Source organism: Pelodiscus sinensis, chromosome 6 (assembly GCF_049634645.1).
Source record: "Pelodiscus sinensis isolate JC-2024 chromosome 6, ASM4963464v1, whole genome shotgun sequence".
In the NCBI taxonomy this organism is placed as follows: Eukaryota; Metazoa; Chordata; order Testudines; family Trionychidae; genus Pelodiscus; species Pelodiscus sinensis.
Window position 1 is genome coordinate 55,101,398 of NC_134716.1, and position 27,454 is coordinate 55,128,851.

Sequence of the window (27,454 nt, forward strand, 5' to 3'; positions counted from 1 at the left end):
ATGTTGGCAACCTGGGGTAAAGTAGATTCCATTTACCCTATTAAGTTGCTATGTTGTCAAGTCCCATACAAGTAGGCAATGATATATAAGATGGTCAGCCCATAATTTCATCTGCTAAATTATTTTATTTAGAGTTCTGAATTTAAGAATTATATAATTCATGGAGTGCATTTTTCTGGATATCTAATATATAAAGGAGAATATTTGTACGTTTGTGTGCTAATAACTTGGACACTATAAGAGCTACTGCAACCAAACTTTGCATGGGATAACCTTTCATCCAGGAGAAGGTTTTAAGGTACTTTTAGACCCAATCGGGCCTGAGCTCAAGCTGTAAAAATAAAAAAGTAGTCCACAACGCTGCGCTGCAGGGGCTGCCCCGCCCACCCTAGGTCCCATGACCACTACCTGCGGCCCCCAGCGCTGTCCGGGACTCTCCTCCTCCCACCCATGAGGTTACATAAATGACCCTCTTTCCCCCTCCACACTGGCACACAGTGCCCCAACCCCTACACTGCTCAGGCACCCGCTCTGCCCCCCGCAGCACCTGCTGTCCTGGGCACAAGCTGGGGCGCCCCTCCCGCGTGTAACCTCCCCTCCACCCGGAGTTGCACGCTCCCCGCTCCGGGGATGATGCGGACCTACATTTTAATCCCTATAGAAATCAATGCAACTTTTCTACCATTCAAAAAAAAGATAATGGGCTACTGTTTTTCAACATTTTGTTCATCTGGTTTCCCGAGCAACACTGGGTAACTCCAGCTAATTTTCTATATCTAGAAGCAAAACATGGATTAAAAAGGTTTGTATGAATGACCTCGGATAAATCAAAACTTCTGAGCCTCACAAAACTGTAAATATAACTCAGAATTTGTTACTTTCATTCCTGACCAAAATGATACTTCACGAAATTTCCCAGTGCTAGTGCACAATCATCATCAGCAGAGTCCACCCTTCAGCCCATGACCCTGTATCCCCTGTAGCTCTGTGTAGATTCAGGGAGGAGTGTGGGATTGATTGACAGTTTAGGGAGACATGCATCCTGTCCTCTTCCATTCCATGTAACTTTAAAACGATCTAACTCATTACTAAATTCCTTTTCTGTAGGGCTCCCTCAGTAGTGGGAGGTGTATTTCCTTGAAACATAGCTTACTGGAACCAGGTTCCAGATAATGGAAAGGGGCCCTCAGAATCAAAGCAGAGGCACAAAAGCTCTGTTCAGAAGGCTTCCTATGGAAAACTGCCTTCTCTTCTCCAAAGAAACAACGTGAAGTAACTCCATAGGATTTCCCTTATAGATTTTTTTTCTCCTGAAGTTCCTTGTGAAAGGAACAATCTGGCCCTCACTCATTTTCCTCAGAGGTACAAGTTGGTATCTCTCCTGTTTTTATCTTTATTCTCCTGTGAAATAATACTTTATACTTCTATAGCACCTGCAATGAAATGAATCTCAAAGTGCTCTCTCTCTCTGTCTCTCTCTCTCTATATATATATTTGTTAATACAGCATCCTTGTGCTCCACATGGAATTATTAATCTTATTTTACAGAGAAAGACTTGCACAGAGAATCAAGTTCAGAAGTGCTACAAGTGGGTACACTCTATTGACCTAACTACTTATAGCTGATTTGAGTTTAACCCAAAGAGATTAAGTGGCCACACAGCAAGCAGATAGGGTGAAATCAGAACACAAATCTCCTGTTTCACAATCTATTCATCCTGTTGGGCAGTTTGGTCATGAAAGATTACCATACTTTACCCAATTATAATAAACAAACAATAATACTACCAATGACTTTTAAGTTTAATAAACAGAAACTCTAGAAGTCACACTATGTCTGAAACTATGCATATCAGCCAGGAGCAGCCCTAAACGAGCTGCTGGCACTGGTGCCCTAGGCAAAACGCGCAATCGGCGTGCGGTCAGCGCCCCTGCCTCCAAAGCGCTCAATGGCTGTTTATCTTGGAGCCCTAGGCAACTGTGATCGCTTGTATTGACAGGCCACCACTGATAACAACGCAAGGTCAAAGGGTCCTCTCACTTACACTAGTCTGTGAAGTAACTCTGTGGTAGTCAGTAAAATTATATTGATGTAAAGCTAGTAAGCAAGAGGAAAATCAAGCCCCTGCAATCCAAAAGGAACATAAAAATAATGAAAAATTTGACCTGTCATAAAATCAGTTTTGGAAGTCAACCATGGTAGAAATACTATGTTCCTCATCTCAAGAAAGCACAGGAAATATTGACCATTCCATCTGATCTAATATTTGTATTTTATATGTAACATTTAAACTAATGTCTTGCTGTAAATTACTTTTTATCTCCATGACACCATTCTTCTGATTTAGTGTTGACTTGAAGACACATTTATGGACACAGATGTAACAAACTTGAAAATCCAGACAGCATTCTGGCAGATGAAGGTGATTCTGCATGAAAGAAAAGAATGCAAGACTTGTAACTGGTAGACTAGATAAAACCATTAATATGAAGTTTTGAATTAGGTGAATTTCTTCAATTGAACTTTAAATTCACCATCAAACTGGGGAATAAAATTAACAACGAAGTTTGGACTGTAACACTTCTTTGAGCATGCAACAAAAACTACACAGCCTTTGATACAAGATATTAGGCTGTAATTTTAGCAAGGGTTTCTGGGGGCAAATAAATAAAAAATAAACACAACCATATGTTTTGTTCATTTTATTTAATATAGAATGATTGAATACCAATAAAATACAGATTCCTGCTGGAATTGTAATTTTTAATTTAATCACTTATGATACTGCTTGAGTCCAATTTTCAAATATGGTTTCCTAAAAGTGAACTTTCCAGTGAAAGTTTGTGGAAATGGAATTGTAATGACAAAAAACACCTTTTTAAATAATTTGTTCCTGTTAGCAACTCTCCTGTTGTGATGTTGTGTGCTGGATTCTCCTCTAAGTTCCATATCATCAAAAAAAAAATTGCAAACCGGGTTCTAGTAGCAGGGCCTAATTTGGCTCTCAGCTATGCTTGAGCATGGAAGATTAACTTAATTAATGGGAGTGATATGTAAGCAGGATAAACTTAATTTTTTTTTATCTTAAGTGGAACTTGCAAGTTTTACTTGTAAACTGAATATGCAAGAAACAGAGGCATTAAAAACAAGGAAGAACAAAAAACCAGAGATACATGAGGCTTTTTTATGGAGTCACTGAGTAAAACTACACTGTGTAAGCTACACTGTCAAGCACCCTCAGCATTCCCTATGGTCATGCCTACAAAGCAGGGCTAAAGTCAAATTAAGCTATGCAACTTCAGCTATGTCAATTGTGTAGCTGAAGTTGAAATAGCAGAATTCAGCTTTTGGTGCTGTCTACACAACAGGAAGTTGAAGAACACTCTTCCTTTGACTTCCCTTACTCCTCATGAAATGAGGGTTACCATGAGTTGGAGTAAGAAGTCCTTCATCTCGACATTATTTTGAAATAAAGGATTGTAGTGTAGACATGCACCATGTTATTTTGGAATAACATAGTTATTCCAAAATAATGCTGCTGTGTAGATGTACCCTATATTATCAAGAGTTCAGAGACCTCAGAGCTGCACATGAAATGACTCGTGTGATCAGAATTATTATTAGGATAGCCAAAGACCACATCTGGATACTCAGGTAGACATTTAAATGTATACAACAGGCATGTTCTAAGAAGACAGTTAGATTCTGATGAAATTACCAATTTTCCATGCCTAAGTGCTGATTTGAGCTTTCAGATATAGGTGTGGGTTACCCTGTTTATTAATGTGATCATTTATATTGCAACCATTGCAAAATATATTGCTAACAGTTGGACATAAGAGACCATTCCCTTCTATTATCAATACCAAACACAATAAACATCACAGCAGCTTTTAGAATGCTACTTAGCCTTTATATCTAATTTCATTTTGCTTCACAATTTTATTAACTGGTTGAAAGCTAAGCTTTACTGTCCCAATATTACAGATAGGGAAACCGATGAAAAGATGTTAAGTGACTTGGCCAAAGCTTCAGAGTGTAAGAAGAATAGCCAAGTTTTGAACTGTGTACTTCTAACTACTAGTCTGTGAAAATCAGCAAAATGCCATCTTTGGAAATGCGTCTTCTGCTCCGTCTACATATATAACCAACATAATATTTTACAGCTTTATAGTACTTGACGTTAGATGATCGCAACACCTTTTACAAACATGAATGAACTAAGCTTCATAACAAGCATGTAGGATAAGTAGTTATCCTGTTTAAACAGATGAAGAAACTGAAGCATAGAGAAGTTAAGAGACTAACAGGAGACCTCATTGCATATCTCTGGCAGTGCAGGAATAAAATCTAGCTCTTTCAGTTATGTGACCATGCTCCCTCTTAATGACCCTGGAGTCAGGCTTCAGCCAGTCCTGGGAGGGAGCAAACGGAGCCATGTAGTCTAGACACATCCTAGGTGTCCTTGCCATTAACTAGTAACAGAAACACATAAATGACAAAAACCACCATAGAATAACTATTTTTTTAAAACATTACCGTTAGCATTATACAGGGACGTAGTTCAGCCCAGATGTTTCTCACAAACTATTTGCTTGGACTTTTGCTTCAGGCACTTGGGTTTTGCAATTTACTATTTATACTGGCAGTGATATTCACTCCCAAGTGAAAGGTGAAGACAACACTTTTGCATCACTCAAGTCTTTCAGGGTAACTAACGCAGAGCATAGGCCTTCTGCAGGTGTACTGTATATGGATAAATTTAGCACAGATTGTAACCTCTTTGGTGCAGGGACTGTCTTTCAATTGCCTGTTTGTACAATGCAGAGCACACTGGGCCTTAATTGCTACTTTAGGCCTCATGTGGCCAGTGTAAAATACATACAAAGTAATAAAATATGAGTTATCACCAGAGTCATATGTTATTCTTTTTGTTGCCAGCCCCACAAAAAGCTGTCAAGTTGGTTGTACTATCACTGCTGGCATGAATTGTGGCTGTGTATCCCCAGAATATTGTGATCCTTTCTCATTTTGATAAACTCAAATTGGCTTGTTGACAGGTTTGTGGAAAGTGAATATAAGGGAGTGTGAATGCCATCAAAGCAAATCTATAATTTTTATAAGGACAAGTGTCATGAATAACTGTTTTGTATTATGCAGGCAGCTCTTCTGCAAACACAGGAAAGAAAATATGCTGCGTAGCATTCTGAGTTTAACATCATCCTCTCTAAAATTCTAATGTATCATTACTGCTCATATAATGACACTGTAAAGTACAAGATTGTAAAAGCCTGTAATTTCTGAGACTATATTGGTATTGTAGATACATATGCACATTAAAATACATTACTGTGATTTTTTGTGTGCAGTATCAAAGGGTTTCTAGCCAGCATACACCAATTCATCACAATGTGAAACTGTGAATGTCCAATGAAAAAAAAAACTTTCTACCAAGTGATGACCATATAATGGTCTTAAGCAGATTAATTCCAGATACTATAGTAATCAACAATAAACAAGAAGCTTAGTGGTTTTGCAATATGTCTGGTCCTTTTTAGAGAAAGAACTTTCACTATGGAAAACATCTACTTCACTCTCTGCCACTATCTAGCATAGGACAAAAGCTGACTGTATAATGAGTCTCAGGCTCTGTCTAGACTACGGGGTTTGTCTCAGCTGACTGTATAATGAGTCTCCTATGTCTAGACTATCAGGAAATGCATCTGCTCTTCTGCTTTTTTTTGTTGAAGAGCAGACGTGCTCTTTCAGAAGCCCTGTCTTTCTCCTTCTACGAGGAATAAGGGCTCTTCCGAAAGAGGACGTTTTTCCAAAATTTAGACCAGTGTAGATGGGCCAAATTTCAGAAAAGCCTCTTCTGACAAAACTATCAGAAAAAGATATGCAAATTGCAGAGCACAATTTGCATATCTTTTTCTGATAAAACCTTGTATTCTAGACATAGCCTCAGAGGGGTAGCTGTGTTAGTCTGTAACTTTAAAAACAAGTAATCCTGTGGCACCTATGTGGGGAAAACTCATAAGATAAAGTGCATTTTGCCCACAAAAGCTCATGATACGATATATATTTTTGTTAGTTCTAAAATGTCACAGGACTACGTACTATATAATGAGTGTGCAAGCCCCTTCCCTTTCATAAGAATCTGAATTTTCTGGCCTGCACTTCCCTGGGTTTCAATTCTTCACCTCACAAATGACTAGTGTCTGTACATGAGCTGGGGTGCACTCCACAAAAGGTGCACATGGTTCCAGAACATGTGAAATTTGAATTCACTGGCTGACACAGCCTAGCAGTAAGGCTAACTACATGGCCCTTTCAAATAGTGGAATGGGATTCCGAGGAGGAGGTCCTATTGAATACAAGTTGGAAGGTAGCCAAAGCTTTTTAGCAGGACGAAGGGAATGAAAACACTAACCGGTCATGTAGAAGGAAGAGATGCAGCTTTTTGGAGGGTCATGCATAGTGAATGTCAGAAAGTTCAGCTAAGTTTCAGAGGACCTTTGAACCTAGTGAGGTTGTACTCATCACTGATTTTTGTCAGATTGATTATTACATTACCTGAAAGGATTTTAAAGGAACATCAAATACACTGATTCTCACATAAAGAATGTTGGGTGACTCAAGCTATGTTATTATTAAAATGAATCAAACAATAAAAGAAGCTTTAAACAACCTATTAACAATATAACTTATTGTTGGATTTCCAAACTTTATGTTGAAATGCTTACAGAATTATTCCTCCATATGGGGATTTATTCCAGTTGGGGATTACACCATTTGGTCTATACTTCTTCCTGCCAAATTGGCTATTGTTTGTTAGAAAGTACAAAACCCCTTTTCTCTAGCTTAAATCATAAAATGCATTGATTTCATTCAGGTTTTGGAATTAATGTTTGTGTGTAAAAGATCCATCTTTTTTATCTTTTCTAACTGATACAGTATTGGAAACCAGTTATGGTTTGTGATCTAATATAGTTCTATTAGCCAATAATAGAGCCCCCCCTGTAATTCCCACTGAGTGCAGCAATTTTTAAAATAATGAACTGCAGGTTGTCCCCAGTCAAGGAATCTGCCAGACCAGGCGACATCAATACCAGCCCCTCTGCTGCTGTCTGCTGCCATTCTGCTCTGAGCCAGCATTGACTGAGTGAAGACTGGGGGGGTTGGAAGGGACGTTCAGGGGAAGAGACGCTCAGGGGAAGGGTGGCTGCAGAGCCCCATGGCTGGGGGCCAGAGTTCAGTGCCTTGGGAGTACACCAAACCCAAGTGCTCCCAGACAGTGCTCCTAGCCCACAGCCACAGGAGTCTGCAGCTATCCTTCCTTTCCCCGCAAGCGCCTCTCCTCAGTGCCTGCTCAGTTAATGCTGACCCCTCTGCTGCCACTAGCAGCTGAGTGGCGACTGGGGCAAGCACTTGGGGAAGATGCAGTGTGACTATGGTGCACAATACCACACGGCTCTGCAGCCATCTAAGTGCTCTTTCAAAAAAAGGCGCTATGTAATGCAAACTGCTTTTTCGAAAGAAAGCATCCAGACTGCCTGAGTGCTCTCTTTCGAAAAAGTGGCTTGCCTTTTTGAAAGTACTGGTTGTAGTCTAGATGCTTTTTTTCGAAAGAGGCTTTTTCAAAAGTATATTTTGAAAAAGCCTCTTTCGAAAGAGGCTTGCAGTCTAGATGGAGCCATAATGTTGCCAGGAGGTCCGTCACATGAGGAATTAATATTATTATAAATAATTATTCATATTACAGTAGCAATTAGAGGACAAGGACAAGATCAGGGCCCCAAATATGCAGAGCAATATATGAATAGGTAAGAGACAATATCTGCTTTGAAGAGTTTATAATATAAATTGGGGTGGGCAAAATATAGCCTACCAAGCCACTGGATCCAGCCTGCAGGAACCTCAGCCAAGCTTCCTTCCTGCCCTGTTCCCACATGCTTCTCAGAGTAGCTCTCTGAACATTGTGAGCCCAGAGGGAGGGAGGGAGAGGCTTCACATGCTGCTCCCACTCCCAACCCAATCTCACAGCTCCCATTGGCCAGTTTCAACTACACATGGCCCTTGCAGTCAGTGCAGAAGGCTAGAAGGCAGGGATCTGGGCTGAGGAACCTGCTGGGCTGCTGGCTGGGAGCTGCTTAGGTGTCTCTTGCCCACAGCCTGCCACTGGCACCTGAACTCCCTTCCAGACCTTGCACCTCAGTCCTCTGAACTCCCTCCTGCACCCCTGACCAAGGACACAACCACCTCCCAAACTTTGCACCCCTCCTGCATCCCAATCTCTTACCTCAAACTCCCTTCTGCACCCAACTTCCATCATACACCCTGCATCTACTCCATTAATATAATGTGGCCTTTGACCACTTACCAAATTCTTGGAATGCCCCCCCCCCTAAAAAATTATTGCCCACCCCTGCTCTAAACGGACAAAACATACAAAAAGTTGGAGGGGAAAAGCAGTCGAGAGATGTGATTTGCACAAGGTCATACAGTAGATCAGTTGCAGAGTCAGGAATTGGCATATCTAATGATAGAATAACCACCATTTTGGAGTGAGTGTGCCCTGTGACTCACTGAGAAAAGGTAACACAGAGAGTACCCCACAGGACTGATGCCAGGAGACCAGAGACCCACCATGCTCCAAGAGGACAAAGCCAGAGTCCCCAGTGCACCCACGGCAGCTGAAGCCTGGAGCCCTGCCCCCCCTCCTCTGACCCCTAGAATTTTTACAGTATGTTTTGGGAAGAAAGAAAACAGTTGAGTACCCCTGGATTAAATGGTTTTATCCAACATGGCAGTGGCTGTGTTCCAAAATAGGATATCCCTGCTCTTAAAATCAAAGATAATCTGTCTTTAATAGTGTACAGAAACATCAAGCAACAATTTTGGGAAGAAAATGAAGATGAACAGCATATTGATTTGAAGCTTCAGAGGAAATTGAGGCAGGCAGATGTTTACCTGCAGTGTAATATGTCTAGGCCAGAAGATTTAACACCCTATATTTTATTTAAAATGTTGTGATTCTTTATCAATACAAATGGCGCAAAGTGCACTTTCGCATCTCATCTGAACCAACAACAGAGCACTCTCTAAAGCCCTGCTGGGACACTGGTATTATAGAAGGAAGAGTCCTCCCACTATAAGTAAACAGTGTTTAGGAGACTAACATTCAAATATTAATCCAGCCAGGTGCCACATGAACTTTAGCAGGATTGCAGTTCAAGATCATATGGTCATAGATAGCAGATCAGTCATTCATGAGAGGTCCTACCTGGTAAGTAAGTCCTTTAACGCAGGATTTCCTAAAATTTTATTTTTTATTGTTTTTAAAAACTGGGCTTCTGCACCAAGCACAGTGCAGTCTTTTTGCTATGAAGTTGATATTTTTGATGGCTGTGGCAGTGACCAATGTGGGATGCCACAGATTAGCTCTACTGGATTGAGTCCTTACTTGCTCCCTTGTGGCTTGGTGATGTCCCAGTTTTCAACTGTGGACTTTCCTTTCTCCTCATTTTCTTCCTTTCTCTGTGTTTAAAGTTGTTTCATTTATTTATTTACATTATCAAACTTCCTGTTTTATAATTCTTCAGATATAAGGGCTTTTCTAAATTTCAGGAGCCTAAGAAAAAATTACATTTCCTCTTTGCAGTCAAATCGCAGGTCACTGGATTAATGAAAATGCCAATTGGATTAAAAAATTGGTAATTTTCCATTAAAGACAACTATACTAAATTATTTGGGAAACATTCCATCAGATATAATCTTAGAAGGGATTTTTTTTATGTACATCTGGATATATTTAGTGCGCTTAAGGAATTTTAAAACGAGGAGCGCATATATGTACCTTTATTTTTGTTTCTATATTAATCATTTTTGCCTTCTAGAGAAAACTTATCAGCATCTTACATATATACAGCTGATAAACAGAACTGCAAGATCCTTAATATGATCTGGTGCAATCAATTTATGTGTCAGTGATGGCTATCCTTTTATCTACACTCTAGGTAACATTTCTATTTCTAACTTTCAATGTTCACTTGCACACACCACCTAAAGCTTTTTTAAGGATACTTATCCAGGTGAGCTGCACAAAATAAATACACTGCTTTCCCAGTAGGTAAGCCACATGCCTAATTATCACCAATTAAGTAATTTTTTGGGAATAACCACCAAAATCTTCCCCCATCACCACTCAACAAACTGAGAAATCTGTAGGAATCTTTCCCACTGGATTACTTGGGCTTGATATGCTGGGCTGAGGGCTTAATTAATTGATTTTTACAACATTTGTGTGAGTTAGGGAAGTATTATTACCTGAGTCTGAACTTGTGAAACAGAGGCACAGGCTTGACTAAGTGATTCACCCAACGCTACATAACCAGACAGTAGTAGAGATGGGATTAAAACTCAGGTATTCCTAATTGTTGGGCCTACATTCAGTTTGCTACATAACACAGCTTCCTTGAAGATTAGTGAGATGGAGGATCACAAAGTACATTAAAAGATTGTTACAAGGAAGATGGAGAAAAAAATATTCTTCTTAGCTTCTGATGATAGGCTAAGAAGCAATGGGTTTAAACTGCAGTAAGGGTGTTTAAATTGAAAGTTAAGGAATGACCTGGACAAATTGGAGAAATGGTCTGAGGTAAATAGGATGAAGTTTAATAAAGACAAATGCAAAGTGCTCCACTTAGGAAGGAACAATCAGTTTCATACATACAGAATGGGAAGCGACTGTCTGGGAAGGAGCATGGGAGAAAGGGATCTAGGGGTTATAGTGGACCACAAGTTGAATATGAGTCAGCAGTGTGATGCTGTTGCAAAGAAAGCAAACATGATTCTGGGATGCATTAACAGGTGTGTTGTGAGCAAGACACGGGAAGTCATTCTTCCGCTCTACTCTGCGCTGGTTAGGCCTCAGTTGGAGTATTGTGTCCAGTTCTGGGCACCGCATTTCAAGAAAGTTGGAGAAATTGGAGAGGGTCCAGAGAAGAGCAACGAGAATGATTAAAGGTCTAGAGAACATGACCTATGAGGGAAGACTGAAGGAATTGGGTTTGTTTAGTTTAGAAAAGAGAAGATTGAGGGGGGACATAATAGCAGTTTTCAGGTATCTAAAAGAGTGTCATAAGGAGGAGGGAGAAAACTTGTTCATCTTGGCCTCTGAGGATAGAACAAGAAGCAATGGGCTTAAACTGCAGCAAGGGAGGTTTAGGTTGGACATTTGGAAAAAGTTCCTAACTGTCAGGGTAGTCAGACACTGGAATAAATTGTCCAGGGAGGTTGTGGAATCTCCATCTCTGGAGATATTTAAGAGTAGGTTAGATAAATGTCTATCAGGGATGGTCTAGACAGTATTTGGTCCTGCCATGAGGGCAGGGGACTGGACTCGATGACTTCTCGAGGTCCCTTCCAGTCCTAGTATTCTATGATTCTATGAAAACTTCCTAACTGTAAATATGATAAAGCACTGTAATAAATTGCCAAGAAAGGCTCTGAAATCTGTATCTTTGGAGATTATTAAGGGTAAGTTAGACAAATTCCTGTCAGGAATAATACAGGCAGTCCCCAGGTTATGTACAAGATAGGGACTGTAGGTTTGTTCTTAAGTTGAATTTGTATGTAAGTCGGAACTGGTACATATTGTAGGGGAAACTCTAGCCAAACATTTCTCCAGAGCTCAGTTTTATTCTCCCACACCTCACTTCCCTCAGTCCTTTATTCTCAAGCTGAGGTGACTGTTGAGAAAAGCTGCTCCGCGTCTCCCTGGTCTGCTGGGGGGGGGCGGGGGGGGGGGGGGGGGAGGTTGCTAGCTTCGCATCTCCCTGGTCTGCTGGGGGGAAGCAGCTAGTGCGGGGTTGCCTCACCCAGTTTGTAAGTAGGGATCCGATGTAAGTCGGATCCATGTAACCCGGGGACTGCCTGTATTTAGTCCTGCCATGAATGTATGGAACTGGGCAAACTGACTTCTCAAAGTCCCTTCCAGTCCTATGATTCTAATGCCCCTTAACTGTCTGCAAGTGTCACAAGCAGGAATGTATTTTTGCTTTGCTCTGTGGGTGATTGGAAACTTCACTCCCCCTCTTCCCCTCCTCCCCTCCCCAGTTTCTCTTGCTGCCTTAAAGAAAGCAGCAGAATTAGCTGAACCAAAGGTCAGAAGGGGCTGGATGAAATACAAACCTTGTAATGAAACAAACCTATCAATGACTTTATTCTAAATACTTATTGTGATTTAAAGGGGCGTGCTGCAAAGTTTGGATCCAGATCCCAACTTTCCCAAGACTAGGAGTTTTCTGATCCTCAGGTTTATCTCTGTAAAAGAGAAAAAACCATGCAACTTAAACAGCAGATTTAGAACACAAAACAAAACACCCTTTTCCTGCTCGGCATGGGTAATTTTTTCACACTTACCTTGTGATTTCAGCACCTAATCCCCCACATACTGATCCCCCCTGTGGGCATTCAGGAACTGGCAAAGAACTAGCAGCAGCACAGCCCCTTCTCTCTTTCTGGGCTTGAAAGGTTAGCATTTTCTGTTGCTATGGTAATGGGAGTTTCCCTTTTGTCTTCCAGAGGTTGCTCAGCAACATGTCAACAAATGTAAATGTACAGAGCTCCTCAGAAGCTCATTGGCCAGCTTTATTGTTTGGCTAAAAAAAAGAACGAGGAGGTGTGTTTAGGAAAAAAGAACAATGGGGGAGTTTTTGCAGTCCCCATAAGCATCATCAGTGGAGTGGGAAGCCATGGAGCAGCAACTGGAATTCCCAGTTTCCCACTTGCTGCTCAGTCACTGACCTAAACCAGGTAAAGAGGAGGGGACAGAACTCTCCCCACTCTGCAAATACTCCATAATCACTGACAGGCATGAAGGAAGAGTGGGGCGGATGCAGGAAGAGCTGCTTTAGGAGAACCCATCCACACCAGCTGTAGTTATAACATGTAGGATGTTAGTGTGTGGTAAGAGATGTAGATGGATATGCTTAAATTATGTAATCAGCCAACAGTGCCTGTGTCATGACTTGTCCTTCTTGGGCACACACATTCTTCAACGCTGATTTGTCTGGGCTGCTAGGACAGCATTTTATCCCTCTAATCTTCTTTATGGGACACTTGCCTATAAATGTTAGGGATCTTGACTGCTTTATCTTGAGAGCCCTGCAGATCTCCTCAAAACCCACTGACTGACTATGCCTCTGATATCTTGGTTTGACAGAACACTAAACTTTTACTTTACCTGAGTAAACATAAAAACAAACATAATCACGGGCATTCAATACTTTGCCAAATAGTTGAAATTTTTCTTTGAAAATAAGGAATTTTCCCCTGCAAAAATAGGTTTATCGCAGTATATGAACAATTATAATAATGCTGAGGGCTTATACATGAGTGCTGAGTGCTATAGTTATTTCCTTACTTTATTAATAAAAAACAAATTTGAAACATTTCAAATAATATTTAATAGATACTATTTGATTAAGATATTTGCAAGAACAATGTTTTGTGTTCTCCTAGGCATTAAACATCTGATGCAAACAAGCCCATGAATCAAAACTGTGTTGAAATGATCCGTGATATGCTGCTAACAAGGAAGCAAAAAGAATAATGAAGTCAGTTTTTACAATATTACCCTCTCTTGCTATGCACCGTGAGTGTGTATAATTACTTAAATTAGAAGAGCAATTACCAATGATAAATTAGAATACCAATTACCAAACCAATTAAAATATTACTTCCCAATTACAGTACCATTAACCAGTCAGAATACCGATTTTAAAATCAACTTCCAATTTGTAATATAAAATAAAAATGAATTATAAGTCAATTATTTCAACTATTATGTCATTTATACATCTAAGCCTTTCAGAATTTTTATTATGATATACATTATGTTGTAATGTAAAAGCTAAGCTGATAAAGTTAAACCATGATTTTTAATTTATCCCAGATAAACATTTTCAAAAGGTTGAAATGAAATGCTGTTTTCCAAAACAAAACTTTTGAATTTTATACCATGGAAAAAAATTTTTTTTCGGTTCTCATTTTGGAATAAAAAAAAATCAAAATACCTGAATTTCTCATGGAACAAGAATTCTAGATTCCAATCAGCTCTAGAAGTAAGCATTGGATACCCACCTTTGTTACTCCCCTGCAAACACCCCTTATGGCTTATGGTTCTATTCTTTTTCTGTGTGGCATGCAATCTGTGACATTCACATTAAAACAGTTTCAAAGCCTCATTTCCCATATTATAAACAAATGTTGCTGTGCTGATGTTAGAAGAAACGGAGTTTACCTTTACCTTTTTTAATTGAAAATTGTGTGGAACAGTGAAAATGGCAATGAAAGCTGAGGGTACTCAGCACTTTGCAGGTCCCTGGAGAGTTAAAACTCAAAACAAGACTTCCATATTTTCTTTCCAGGGCCATCTCTCCAAATAGCCTTTTTCTGATGGTCGACTTGCATCAAGGCATCCATTCTCTTATTCACATCATAATCCTCTTCCTCCAATGTTGCATAAATACAATTTTAGCTGTGGATAAGGCAATGCTAAATTTTAATTGTAGAGCCAATTATATACAGGTAGTCCCCGAGTTATGAACGCATCAATTTATGACCGTTCGTCCTTATGACCAACCTCCCATTAAGCATGTCCCCAAGTTACGAATGCGCGATCTGTGCTTATGAACAGCGCAATCACATGTAAATGAATGGGGTCCGACTTATGAACAGATCGAGTTACGACCAATTGCTTGATATGTAACTTGTTTGTAAGTTGGGGACTATCTGTTAAAGGTATTTATTATAACTCGCTAAATGAATTTAGGATGGATCACTGATACTGCAAACTCATTGATAAAGAAAACTTTACACATATTTACAACATCTGTAGTGTCCAACCACAACAATCCTGAACTTTGGAATTCATTAGCTCAAAACAACTTTCATGAAGCCACCAATTTATATGGAACAGAAATCACTGTTCTGTGCATGTATTTTATATATTTTTCCTGTAATCCAAAGCATACAGTGAATACTGTAAAAGGACCACTTAATGTCATTTCACATTATGGACCAAGCTATCAGGAGCTATACTATGTTCTCAAAATGCTTCTCTACTTTATTCTTATTATACAATATGCACTGATAACTTATACACATTGGAATAAGACTGACATTTTCTTTGTATTCAAATAGATTAACAAATCATTCTAATCTTAAAATCTTAGTCAAATAATGGAGCAAAATTAGTAATTTATGTTAATTAATGCCTGTATTGTAAATGTTTATAGACATGAGTCCTAGGAATGCAAGTGGTGTCCAGCCCATCAAAGATAATTGATGTCTCATTATATACATTTTGAAGGATCATAATCCCTATTTGTTCCCATAAAGAGGTGCCCTGAAGAGCCTCCAGCAATTACAGGCTATGGATTAAATCCAATATGGCTATTTTACAGATTTGTTTAAGAATTAGGTCCAGATGCCAGTAAATGCATTAGAAACGATGCTATTTTATAATTTCCTTGACTTTAGCTTTCATCAACATGTTGAGGACACTTTTGGAATCATAACATTTAAGAAACTCCTGAGCCAAATTAAAGAGGAAATTCCTATCCTCTGTAACCAAGAGACTAGAAATTGCTTTTGTGAAACTCACTAGTAGAATTTTGAAGAGTACAATGCAAGGCTGCCTCTGTCTGATTGCATGACAAGTGCCTCAGTGTTTTATGCAAAATGCAGGACAATGTAGCACTTTAAAGACTAACAAGATGGTTTATTAGATGATGAGCTTTCGTGGGCCAGACCCACTTCCTCAGATCAAAATGATTTTGATCTGAGGAAGTGGGTCTGGCCCACGAAAGCTCATCATCTAATAAACCATCTTGTTAGTCTTTAAAGTGCTACATTGTCCTGCATTTTGCTTCAACTACCCCAGATTAACACGGCTACATTTCTATCACTAATCTTCAGTGTTTTATAGCTGTTGAAAAGTTATTGCAAGACTAACCCATTTAATTAATTATTTTTCAAAGCAAAACTATTACAGCAAATTTTATGGTAAACATTTTATTAGACTCCTTTAAAAAGTTTGTAGTTAACATCATATGTAATTTACTGTATTTATTATTTCTTTTGATCAAACCAGTGATTGTTATATTTTCTAGCAAGGAGAATCAGGAAGTTTTTTCTGTGTTCACCAATGTATTGTTATCATCATTCTCCTTAGCACGTCCAATGATTGGTGCTATTTTTGGTATTGCTGGAGTAGAGACAACATCCATGTTTTGCCCTCAGATATATACAGTGATGGTCAATAGTATAAAAGCCTAATATAAAAAGTATATTTTCAGCTGCAACTATGAAGTGCAAATGAAGGTCAATACATGCCTAACTGTTTGTAGTACTGAGACCTTATCTATTTCTGGTTGGCAAGGGGGTACCGGAGGGAACCTTTTCCTTTGCTTTAAGGCTCTGAGATATTCATCAATACATTATTTATATGTATGCAGGACAATACTGGTCACAATTAATTGATTTTATAAAAGTATGTATATCTGTCTTTCTGTATAACAATTCACAGTTGCCATGTTTTGAAGTGAAAGCTGATCTAGAGGACCACTTGGGACAAAAAAAAGCTAGAATCATGGAACAATCTTAAAAAGAAGCAAGGACAGGGAAAGGAGAGAGGTCTTTATTTACTAAGACTCCGCTATTTTTACTACTTGTTACTGTTTATTGCCCATGGAGGAAGGCATATTGTAAATATGCGAAGAGAATATTATGTGATGCACCATTCTTGGTTTCTTCATTGCTTCATTCATAACTAGCATTTACCTGGCTTTGCTCAGGTCCTTAAGTAAGGGGCTTGGTTATGTGGGAAAAGGTGCAGGAGTCAGGAATAGGGTAGGAGGAGGGGCTCTGGGCAGGGGAGTATGTGTGTGTCTATGTGTAGTAAAAGGGTGGGGAAAGCAGTGGGGCAGAAGTCCCTTGTCCCCTGAGATTTGTACCAGGCCTGCGTGCTCTCTTCCCCTTCCTGTCCCTGTCAGGGAGTGAAAGCAAAATACACAGCTCATCTGCTCCCTCGGCTTCCCAGCTAGAGAGAGAAATGCAGCAAACTATGCACTTTTCCCTCACGCTATGATGAAGGGGAACAACCAGCAATGTCCCAGTATGAATCTGGGAGGAAAGCTTCAGCCCTCCCTTCTTAAAGGGTACCTGAGGGTTGGGAGGTTCAGGGTTGGGGCAGTCCCAGATGGGAGGGGAGCACCCCCAGCTAGCCCATTTCACCTGACTGGTGATTCTGTCTCTTTTTTTTATATGGTTTTATGAGAAGCAATCCCATTCCAGGCACATCCCATTTGCCTGGCATAACCAAACCTTTGCCTTGTTTTAAGTTATGAAAAGAGGAGGCTATATACTGAATCTAGTAGTCCTAGCTCTTACCATTTATGAGGCGTTCTTGAACAGATACACAAACTTTCTCAAATATATAGTAGATCTGCTCTCCCATTTAGCAATTTATTTATTATGTATTGCACATCATTACTGGACTCAATTGTGTTTAATACAACGATTTTGGATGGATGAATATGTAAGAGTTTGACTTTTCTTGTCATAAAATACAAACCTATACTATAGGCTTGTAGCCTTGAAGGCAATAGTTGTAAGAATTTTCTTTTGCTTCCACTGCCTTATATATGTACCCCTCAGTGCTTTATCCTACAGATTGGAACATAGATACTATTGCAAAAGGTGCATTCAGTGTATTTCGATATACAGAGCTTTATTATTCTCCATTGGAGTTAATGTTGAAGGAGTAGCTGTCATTTACAGAGTAAGGGGAACACATGTCACTGCGGTTGAGTGTACACTGAGTAGGAGTTTAATTACTATTTCTCATGAGGAGTCCGCAGATACAAAAGATCACATTGCTACTAAAAACAGTTCAAATGTGCACCACCCACATTCTCCTTTGAAACTGGCAAGCTTCCTAGGGAGATGAATGTGGCTGCAGCTGAAGAAACAATAACTTTTCAAACAGTGAAATACTGTCAAGCGTTCCAAGTCCTGGACTTCACCAACCAAATTACACAATACTGTGAATGTGATTCCATTGTTGTGATCAACTGAAAATACCTGGTGCTTATTTTAATCTTTATTTATAATGATACAGTTACACTTATATAGACTCTTGTATCCAAACTGAAGAGTAAGGGTAATAGCTCAGAATACTCATGATTTCAGTCACCAGTAATACAAACACATAACAGCTGGTGGAAGAGAGAAGATGTCATTACCATTGGTATAATTGAGAACAGAATAAAAGAGTAGATTTGAGAAGGAATTAAAATGAAGAGAATCAGAAAAAAAAATGGAGGAAAAAAATGCCAGAGAGGAGGGCTAGAAAAGAAGAGGCCCAGTCTTTAAAAAAGAGTAATAGAAGAATAAGTCACAGTAGGAAGATTGTGAGAAGATGAACTTTGTAGAAATACATCTTTAATGATTTTTTAATTAAACCAGAACTTCTCAGACTTGGCAAGCAAGGGTAAAGCATTACTTATAAGTGACATCCATAAACAAATATTTCTCATCCACTGCCCTGGACATCACTCATAGTGTCAGAACTGCTCATTCCACCATAGTTTAGGCTGTCCTCACCCACGTACTACTCTGAGTTCAGACTCACTTCCCTGGAATGCTGCAGCACTGCACTCTAACCCTCCATTTACTTGGCCTCCAACTACAGCTGTTTAGGCTTGTTGCTCTCCAGAGCAGAGAGCTTTTGCCTGGAAGAATTTCCTCTCACAGACTTCCAGAAACATTCAACAAATTGAATTTCCACAAATTGGAAGCTACTGGACTTATTTTTATGGCAGCCTGAGGATCTTGTGTCCTCAGTCTGCATTCCTTCCAGCTTTCTCAAAGAGGGTGTGTTTGTGCTGCCTGACTTAACCTGCCATTTTACTCCATTTCTCAGTGACTTTCCTCACCAATGCAACTGCCTCTACCTGCAGCCCCTGTTACCAGAAGCCCATCCAAAGTGATGGAATCACTAGAAAAAGATAACTGCGAATTTCCCTTCTCCCAGGTTACTCCATGTTGTCACCATAGCAGTCTGGCCTAGCCTGCTATCTTCTTGGACTAGCTGGCAATTGTTGCAAGGACACTGTAGAAAAGTGATCTAGTAGCCCATACCTTTAGCTTACAAACGTGCACAAATATCTGAAATCTTTGTGGGAGAGGTGCCAATTGTGGGGGCACAAGTGTTGGGGAGGAGTGCTGAGGTTTTTTTTAATATGTGCTCCATTTTGTATCCTCTGCCCTCCATTTTGTGTTCTCTCTTTAAGATGGCAGCTAGCTTCTTGGTCACCATCTCCTGTCAGGAGGAAGGTAGAGGCAGGGGAAACTGGGCACGTGACTCTAATCAGCCCAGCAACCAAAGCATTTATAGGAGGCGCTCACTCTCCCTTCAGGGCTCTCTGCGTGCATGTCAGCAGCACAGCTAAATGGTGCTAGGGTGACAGGTATCAACTGTCAGGCCTTGAAGGCCTCTGAGACAGAAGCCAGTCAGCATTGCTAGGGCAGCCGCCAGCAGACTGCTTGGTCTTTTAGGATGCTTGAGCAAAACAGTGCTAGGGTGATAGCCAGTAGGCTGTTTGGCCTTTTAGATTGCTTAGGCAGAAGTCAGTTGTATTTTATATCCAGCGTAGTGACTGTTGGCATGGGGTTTAGTTTGTTAGTTTGGGGTTCATAATGAGACGAGTCTTACACGCATGCACACTATCCATTTGGTTGAGGGTCCACATACCACACTCAGGACGGAGTGTCAAGAATAGAAGACTGAAGATCAAGGAAGAGGGCCCCTGTAGCCCGTTTCTGCCTCCGCTGCAGTTTTTCAGTCCGAAGGCATCCACTTACCTTTCCAGCTCCAACGTTGGGATGGTAGTAGGGTTGTTCTGTTACGGGGTTCTGGTTTTTCAGCCTTGATTTTATGACAACTAGATTTAATTTATGTTTGTTCCTTAGATTTATAAATAAACCACTTAGTTTAATTTTCATTTGTCTGTCTTGACTAGATACATGGTGATACAGATACAGAGCAGGTGGAGGACCTGTGTTTAGTAATCAGGACCCAGTCTTGGTCTAACACCAGTGTAATGCCACTGCAATAGAGCTTATGTGGACATGTTGCATTTTAGAATGAGTAATGCTTCCTAAGCACTAGTGCTCCTGTCCATTCCTTCTAGTGTCCCATAATTTCAAACTCTGCTTTGGAAGATGCTATTCTTCTGTTCCTAATATTTTTCAGCTCTAACCAATATCTTTCACTTCATAAGTACCACCACAGGGAGAAAGTCATGGGCATGAACATTATCTACCCATGCTCATTACTCACTCCACAAAAAACACACACATATCTATCGGCCCACATAGGCCCATGTACCACCACTTACTGGGACCTTCTTTTCTGGATTCTACACCCACCCCACCCATACCCTTTCTGGGATAGTAAGAACTCTCCAAATACCCCTGGGTCTCCCAAGACCCAGTTCCTTTTTGAATTTTCATGAGCTATCCCATAACCTCTTTCTTGTTCTCTGAGCCCTCCCTCATAGGCCTTTCGGTGCATCTCTTATTCCATTTTCTGGGCATTTCTGTAAGATACACACACATACAACTCCCTGCCCGATGGCCCTCAGAGTCTCTCTGTTTCATCACCCACCCCATAAGGCTACTATATGGACCTCTTTAGTCCTCTTCTCAGGCCCCCTTATCCCATATACCTGTCATGCTCTCTTTGACCGGGCCACATCCTCACTGGCCTTTTCCACATAGGCCTGTACTCATTCTCTAATTCTTTCACTGCAGTGGCCATGGGCAGGAGTAGGATACCTGCTATGGGAGGCATCTCTGATCTGCAGGGCAGGATGAGAAAGTACAGGAGCAGCACCTTCTTCTTTGTTACAGTCTGTGACTGATCTGGAGGAGGCAGGAGAAATTTGGCTGCTGACCAGGTAAAAGGGGTTGGCCAGTCCAGAAGCTGGGAAATGGAAGGGCCCAGGAGAAAGCAGCAAAGAACTTTCAGAGCCTGGAGTGGAACAGCTGCTGCCGAAGGCCAAACTCTAGCAGTTCAAAGTCTGGAGAACTTTAGAAAACTCGGCCCTTTTTTTACATTAGCTGCAGGAGGGGGGAGGTTTTGCAAGCTATGGAACTCATTTGATTCACCCATGACAAAAAGGCTAAAATCACCATAATTCAGTATAGTGATGATGAGATTTATCTTTTACCCAGTTTCTCCTCTGAAGACCTTTTTGGCTATGTCTAAACTTCACTTACATCCACACTATAATCGAGTTCTTTTGAAAAAAAAAAATCAAAAGAACAGAGAGGTTTTGCCAACATTTCTGAAAGAGCTCTTTCGGAAAAAGGTGTGTGTGGATGGAGAAGAGGGAGTTCCTTTGAAAGAAGAGGAAAGAAGAAAAAGCACAGGTGCCCTGGTGGCCACTCCATCCATAGTAATCACAGCTTAAATGCGAGATAGTGACCATTCAGTGTGGACGCTATCTTTTGAAAAAGCAGATCACTTTTTCGATGCACTTTGGTAGTGTGGATGCTCTCTTTTGGAAGAAGTTTTTTCAGAAGAGCTCTTCCGGAAAAGCTTCTTCTGAAAAAACCCTGCAGTCTAGACATAGCCTCTGGCTGTGTCTAGACTGGCAAGTTTTTCTGCAAAAGCACTTGCTTTTGCAGAAAAACTTGCCAGCTGTCTACACTGGCTGCTTGAATTTCCGCAAGAACACTGACGATCTCATGTAAGAAATCAGTGCTTCTTGTGGAAATACTATGCTGCTCCCATTCGGGCAAAAGTCCTTTTGTGCAAAAGCTTTTGCGCAAAAGGGCCAGTTTAGACAGCTCAGATTTGTTTTGCGCAAAAAAGCCCCGATCGCGAAAATGGCGATCGGGGCTTTTTTGCGCAAAAGCGCGTCTAGATTGGCCATGGACGCTTTTCTGCAAAAAGTGCTTGTGCAGAAAAGCGTCCGTGCCAATCTAGATGCTCTTTTCCGCAAATGCTTTTAACGGAAAATTTTTCCGTTAAAAGCATTTGCGGAAAATCATGCCAGTCTAGATGTAGCCTCTCTGTCCCCTAGTATTTTCCCACCTCCAATCCCTATCAGTTTTCCTCTTTTCTGTTTTTTGAAGCACTTGTCGCTCCATAAGCCAGGCCACTTGCTCTGTTCTTTAAGCCTGGAAGATTTCCACAATCCTCCCATGTCCTACAGAATGCAAATATACTGGGCAAACACCCAGCACAGACGTTTGCTCATCTGGCCTGCCTTTCTACCATTGTGTGGCTCTGAAGGATTATGCAAGTAAGAGACCAGAGAAATTCATTCAGAAACAGGATCTCGCAATTCCAATCCCACGCTGGACATCACAGAGCCACACAAACAGTCAGAATCCATGATCACATTAAATAAATATTGTCAGGTAAGTTCATTCTCTTTCCTCCATTTGCTTCCTTTCCTCAAGCTCCTTGACCATTGTGACCTTCACTGGCTACTCCAGAGTCCATCAGCACCATTACTAACTTTGGCTATTGCATGCCATGAATTGCTTCTTCCCCCAGCAGTGAAGCACTCATATAAAAAACAAGCACAAGACAGATCAACACTGAAAGGAGCATTCCATTCCATACTGCAGTGTTGGTTCTCTCTACTGAGGGGTAAAGGAAAGGTGGGGAGGTGGGCAGGAATGATGGTATTTCCAAATATTTTCCCCCAAAGCATTGGAAAGAGTTGCAGGAGGGAAACACAAATAGTAGTAATACAGAAACAAAGGATTTAGAACAATATTTTATTCCACTTTGCTGGGGGTTGTTTTTTAGGTCTTGGCTCCAGTCTGCATATCCCTGTGGACCTATCAACATCTGGTACCTGTAGCACTGTTTGCTGTTCTGAGCAGGAGTTTATAGGTTTCATTTCATGAATCATTCACAAGCTGCATGGATGCCAAAGTTATTTATCTCTTTATCCTTTCCCAGTATTCTTCTCTGTCAGACTACGGCAGAAATGCTGAGCAATACTAATAAGACATGATCTAATACATGATCTAATTCCCTTCTGCATTTCAGTAGTTCCTTCAGGTTCCAAAACAGCCCTGCTACCTGAATTATACATGAATTTATATGAGTGATTAGGGAAAGAGTGGTAGCAAACATATCAGATAGAAACACAAACATACATGGGATTTCTGACACGTAGAATGACAGTGTAGTAGGACATCCCCTACTTTCCCACACTTCCAGGTAAGTAAAACTCTAACATCTATTAAATCTTCTGACAGCAAGAAGCACCAAAGCTTTATTCTTCCACTTAACCAACACAGTTTTCCCATGCCCCCAAAGTGAAGTTGTGTTTGAATTCTAGTTTATCCATGAGCAGGACTTTGTCACCATCATATTTCTGAAAATAGCAGAAAGCCCAGCATGACTATTAGAAGTTTTCATATAGCTCCTGAAGCAGTGAGTAAAACATTTCCAAACCCAAGCATATTAAAAAATTCCAAACCCAAGTACATTAAAAAGTATATTACTAGATACAAATAACCCCTCAAAGAAAGAACAATTTACATTTGGCATGACATGTGCTATGTAATAAATTCATTTCATCTTGATTTATATGTAATTTGCTATTTACTAAAAGTAACTTTAAAAACAACCAGATTCATTCATCATGACAAGTACTATTTACTTGAACTTTGAAACTGGCTCCATTTGTATGAGGATGGCACAATTTACTGGGGGTTATTACACCTTTGGAAATACATGGTACAACATGTTTCTCATCACTTATCACTGACTCTCATATGCTGGCCATTTTATTTCCCCACAGAGTTATGACATTTATATTGGATATTTTTATTGAGATGAGTGATGCAGCCATAAGGACTAAAACAAGGCTTCTGGGTTATTATTTTTAGAGGACATTGTAATTATTTTTAAATAACATTGTATGGTAAAGTACTTTAAAAAGGGTTATTCTCTATTGTTTGGAAAGCCTTCTTAAGAGCCTGAAAATGAACTCTTTGCCTATAATTTCTTTTTCTTATGGCTCATATTCTTTTTGTTTGTTTCTTTTGGTTTGCTATGTTACTAAAGAAACTTGAAATGTAGAACATAATCTCTTTACTACCAATGTACAAGAATTTTTCAGAGGGTTATATTTTAGGAACAAATGGACTGGCAGTGACCCTCTAAAGGTCCATGTCAGTGTTGATAAAATGCAAGGTAATGTACATTGGAAAACATATTCTTAACTATACATAGAAAATGATGTGGTTTGTGGTGGGACGATTGCTCAACACTGGCCAAAAGGGGGTAAAGCAGGCAGGAGGGAGCTTGTGCAGAGCCCGGGCCAATCAGGGAGAGGGTTTCAAAGAGCCCCTCAGGGTGTAGCTTGCAGGGGCAGCCCTGTATAAAAGGAGCTGCTCAGTACAGAGTTGGCAGTTGAGTCCTGACCAGAGAGGGTGTAGGACTGGTTCCCTCAGAGAAGGCACTTTTGATAGAGCAGTACTGGCCGGGATCAGTGGAGCTAGAGAGGAAAGCTGCTACCTGATACCTGCCAGGCTGCTGGCCTTGCTACTAGGGCCAGGAGCTGCAAAGGGTCATAGGGGAAGTGGCCCAGGAAACAGAGGCAGTGAAGAGGAGTGGAGGAGGGCAGGACAAGGCTGCTGCCAGAGGGTACCTGGGTTAGGACTAGGCAAGTTAAATATCGGTTAATTGAATAGTCGAGTAACCTCATGAATTCTTATCGGTTAATCGACTATTCAATAGTTACCGGGGGTGGGGCTGGCAATCAGTGTGCTCCGGCCCCACTCCCGAGGAGCCCCCTGCCATTCCACACTGCTGCTTCTGTATCCCTTCAAGGAGCTTCACTGTGTTTAAGCTATCTCTTTCATATTCAGGTTCTCTGCCTGTCAGCAACTTCTTAGAGATATAAGAACATGTCTGCCCAATGGTCTTTCTGACACTGACCTGTGCCAGCTGCTTCAGAGGAAATGAAAAGAACAGGGCAATTTCAAGTGATTCATATGTTGTCTAGACCCCGCTTCTGGCAGTTCAAGGTGTAGAGAAACCCAGAACATGGAGTTTAATCCCTGATCTCGTTTTAGCTAATAGCCATGAATTGACCTATCCTCTATTAAATTGTCTAATTTTTTTTAACCCAGTGTACATTTGGCCTACACAAAATCCCATGCCAATGAGCTCTCTAAGGGTACGTCTAGACTACATGCCTCTGTCGCCAGAGGCATGTAGATTAGGCTACCCAACATAGTAAAATGAAGCGGCGATTTAAATAATCGCCGCTTCATATAAATTTACATGGCTGCCACGCTGAGCCGACAAACAGCTGATCGGCTGTTTGTCGGCTCAGCGCGATAGTCTGGAAGCGCGGGTGTCGACATCAAAGGTATTTGTCGACCACCCAGGCAAACCTCATCCCAGGAGGTTTACCTGGGTGGTCGACAAATACCTTTGATGTCGACACCCGCGCATCCAGACTATCGCGCTGAGCCGACAAACAGCCGATCAGCTGTTTGTCGGCTCAGCGCGGCAGCCATGTAAATTTAAATGAAGCGGCGATTATTTAAATCGCCGCTTCATTTTACTATGTCGGGTAGCCTAATCTACATGACTCTGTCGCCAGAGGCATGTAGTCTAGATGTACCCTAAGTTGATGGTGCATTGTTTGAAATACTTCCGTCTGCTTGTTTTTAACCTCCTGCCCTAAATTTCATCGAGTGACTTCTGATTCTTTGTGTTATGTGAAAGGGCAGACATCACTTTTCTAATCACTTTCTCCATACCAATAAGGAGCGTATACACTGCTATTGGATGCCCCATAGTTATCTCTTTTTTAAATGAACAGTTGCAGTCTTTTTAATCTCTCCTCATAAGCAAGCTATTCTATACCACTATACATTTTGTTGTCATTCTCTGTGCCTTTTCCATTTTATTCCTATATATTTTAATGGGGCAAGAGGAACTGCACACAGTATTCAGGGTGTGGGCAAACTGAACATTTATATAATGGCATTAGGCTGTTTTTTCTTATTATCGAATGGTTCCTTTCCTAATGGTTCCTAACATTCTCTCATTTTTTTTTACTGTCCCTGCACAGAGTCTGTTTGTAGAGAACACACTGAAACAACAATAACTGCAAAATCTCTAGAGTTGTAACAGCTAATTTAGACACCATCATTTTGTACGTTTAAGTGGGATTTATTTTTTCATTGTGTATTACTTTGCACTTATCAAAGTTGAATTTAATTAACCATTTTAGTGAGAGCCCTTTTTAACTCTTCAGTCAGCTTTGGACTTAATTATATTGAGTAATTTTATATTGTCTGCAAATGTTGCCACTTTATCCATTGTTCTGATCATTTATGAATATGTCAACAGCATGGATGCCAGTTCAAATCTTTGGGAGGAGCCCACTATTTTCTTCTCCACTGTGAAAACTGATCACTTACTCCTAGCCTTTGTTTCCTTTTAACTAGTTTCTGATCAACAAAAGGCCCTGCCCACTTAGCTCATACCTACTGCTGAAAAGAAGAGTACACCAAATCAACTGATCTCCCATATCCATGTTTGTAGACACTTTTAAAGATTCTAGTAGATTGGTGAGGAACGATATCCCTTTATAAAGCCATATTGTCTCTTATCCAACATACCACGTTCATCTATGTGTCTGATAATTTTGTTCTTTACTAATTTCGACCAAGTTACCTGATACTGAAGTTAGGCTTAGTGACCTGTAATTGCCAGGACTGCCTCTGACGCCTTTTTTAAAAATCAGCATTACTTTAATTAACCCCCCACCTTAGCCAACTTTTACAGAGGCTGATTTGAATGGCAAGTTACATACTAAAGTTAATAGTTCTGCAATTTCATGTTGAGTTTCTTCTGAACTCTTTGAGCACCAGTTGGTCCTATTGACTTACTATTGTTTAATTTATCAGTTTGTTCCAGAACCTCCTCTAGAGCCACCTCAGTCTGTGACAGTTCCTCATAGTTGTTACCTAAAAAGAACATCTCAGATATGGGGCTCACCCCCACATTCTTTGCGGTGAAGAGGAATACAAAGAAATCATTTAGCTTTTCAGATGATCTTGTCTCCTTTGAATGCCCCTTTAGCACCTCCATCATGCCGTGGCCCCCTTACTGTTTGGCAGGCTTCCTGCTTCTGAGGTACTACTCAAAATAATATGTGCTGTTAGATTTTGGTCTTTCAGTCATTACTCTTCATAGTCTTTCTTGGTCTGCCTTACTATACTTTTACACATGATCTACCACTGTTTTTAAAGGATGCCTTTTGCCTCCAACAGTCTCTTTTACTCTGTTTGACCATGGTAGCATTTTTTGCTCTTACTTTTTTA

The 27,454-nt window shown here is 40.5% G+C and overlaps 1 protein-coding gene across 3 annotated transcripts in view; it reads right to left on the reverse strand.

The window, feature by feature from the left end:
* The window catches only part of ZNF475 (zinc finger protein 475), a 33,212-nt gene extending 20,641 nt beyond the window's left edge, over positions 1-12,571 (reverse strand). The window contains exons 1-3 of one of the 3 annotated variants that reach the window (XM_025187653.2): positions 12,428-12,528; positions 12,197-12,328; positions 2,315-2,429 (exon numbers count right to left, since the gene is read on the reverse strand). The gene's annotated coding sequence lies outside the window, so the exon portion shown is untranslated. Of the gene's footprint in view, positions 1-2,314; positions 2,430-12,196; positions 12,329-12,427 lie in introns of all 3 variants that reach the window. The other 2 variants (XM_075931952.1, XM_014576440.3) reach the window with 2 other exon arrangements.
* Positions 12,572-27,454: the final 14,883 nt, after the last annotated feature.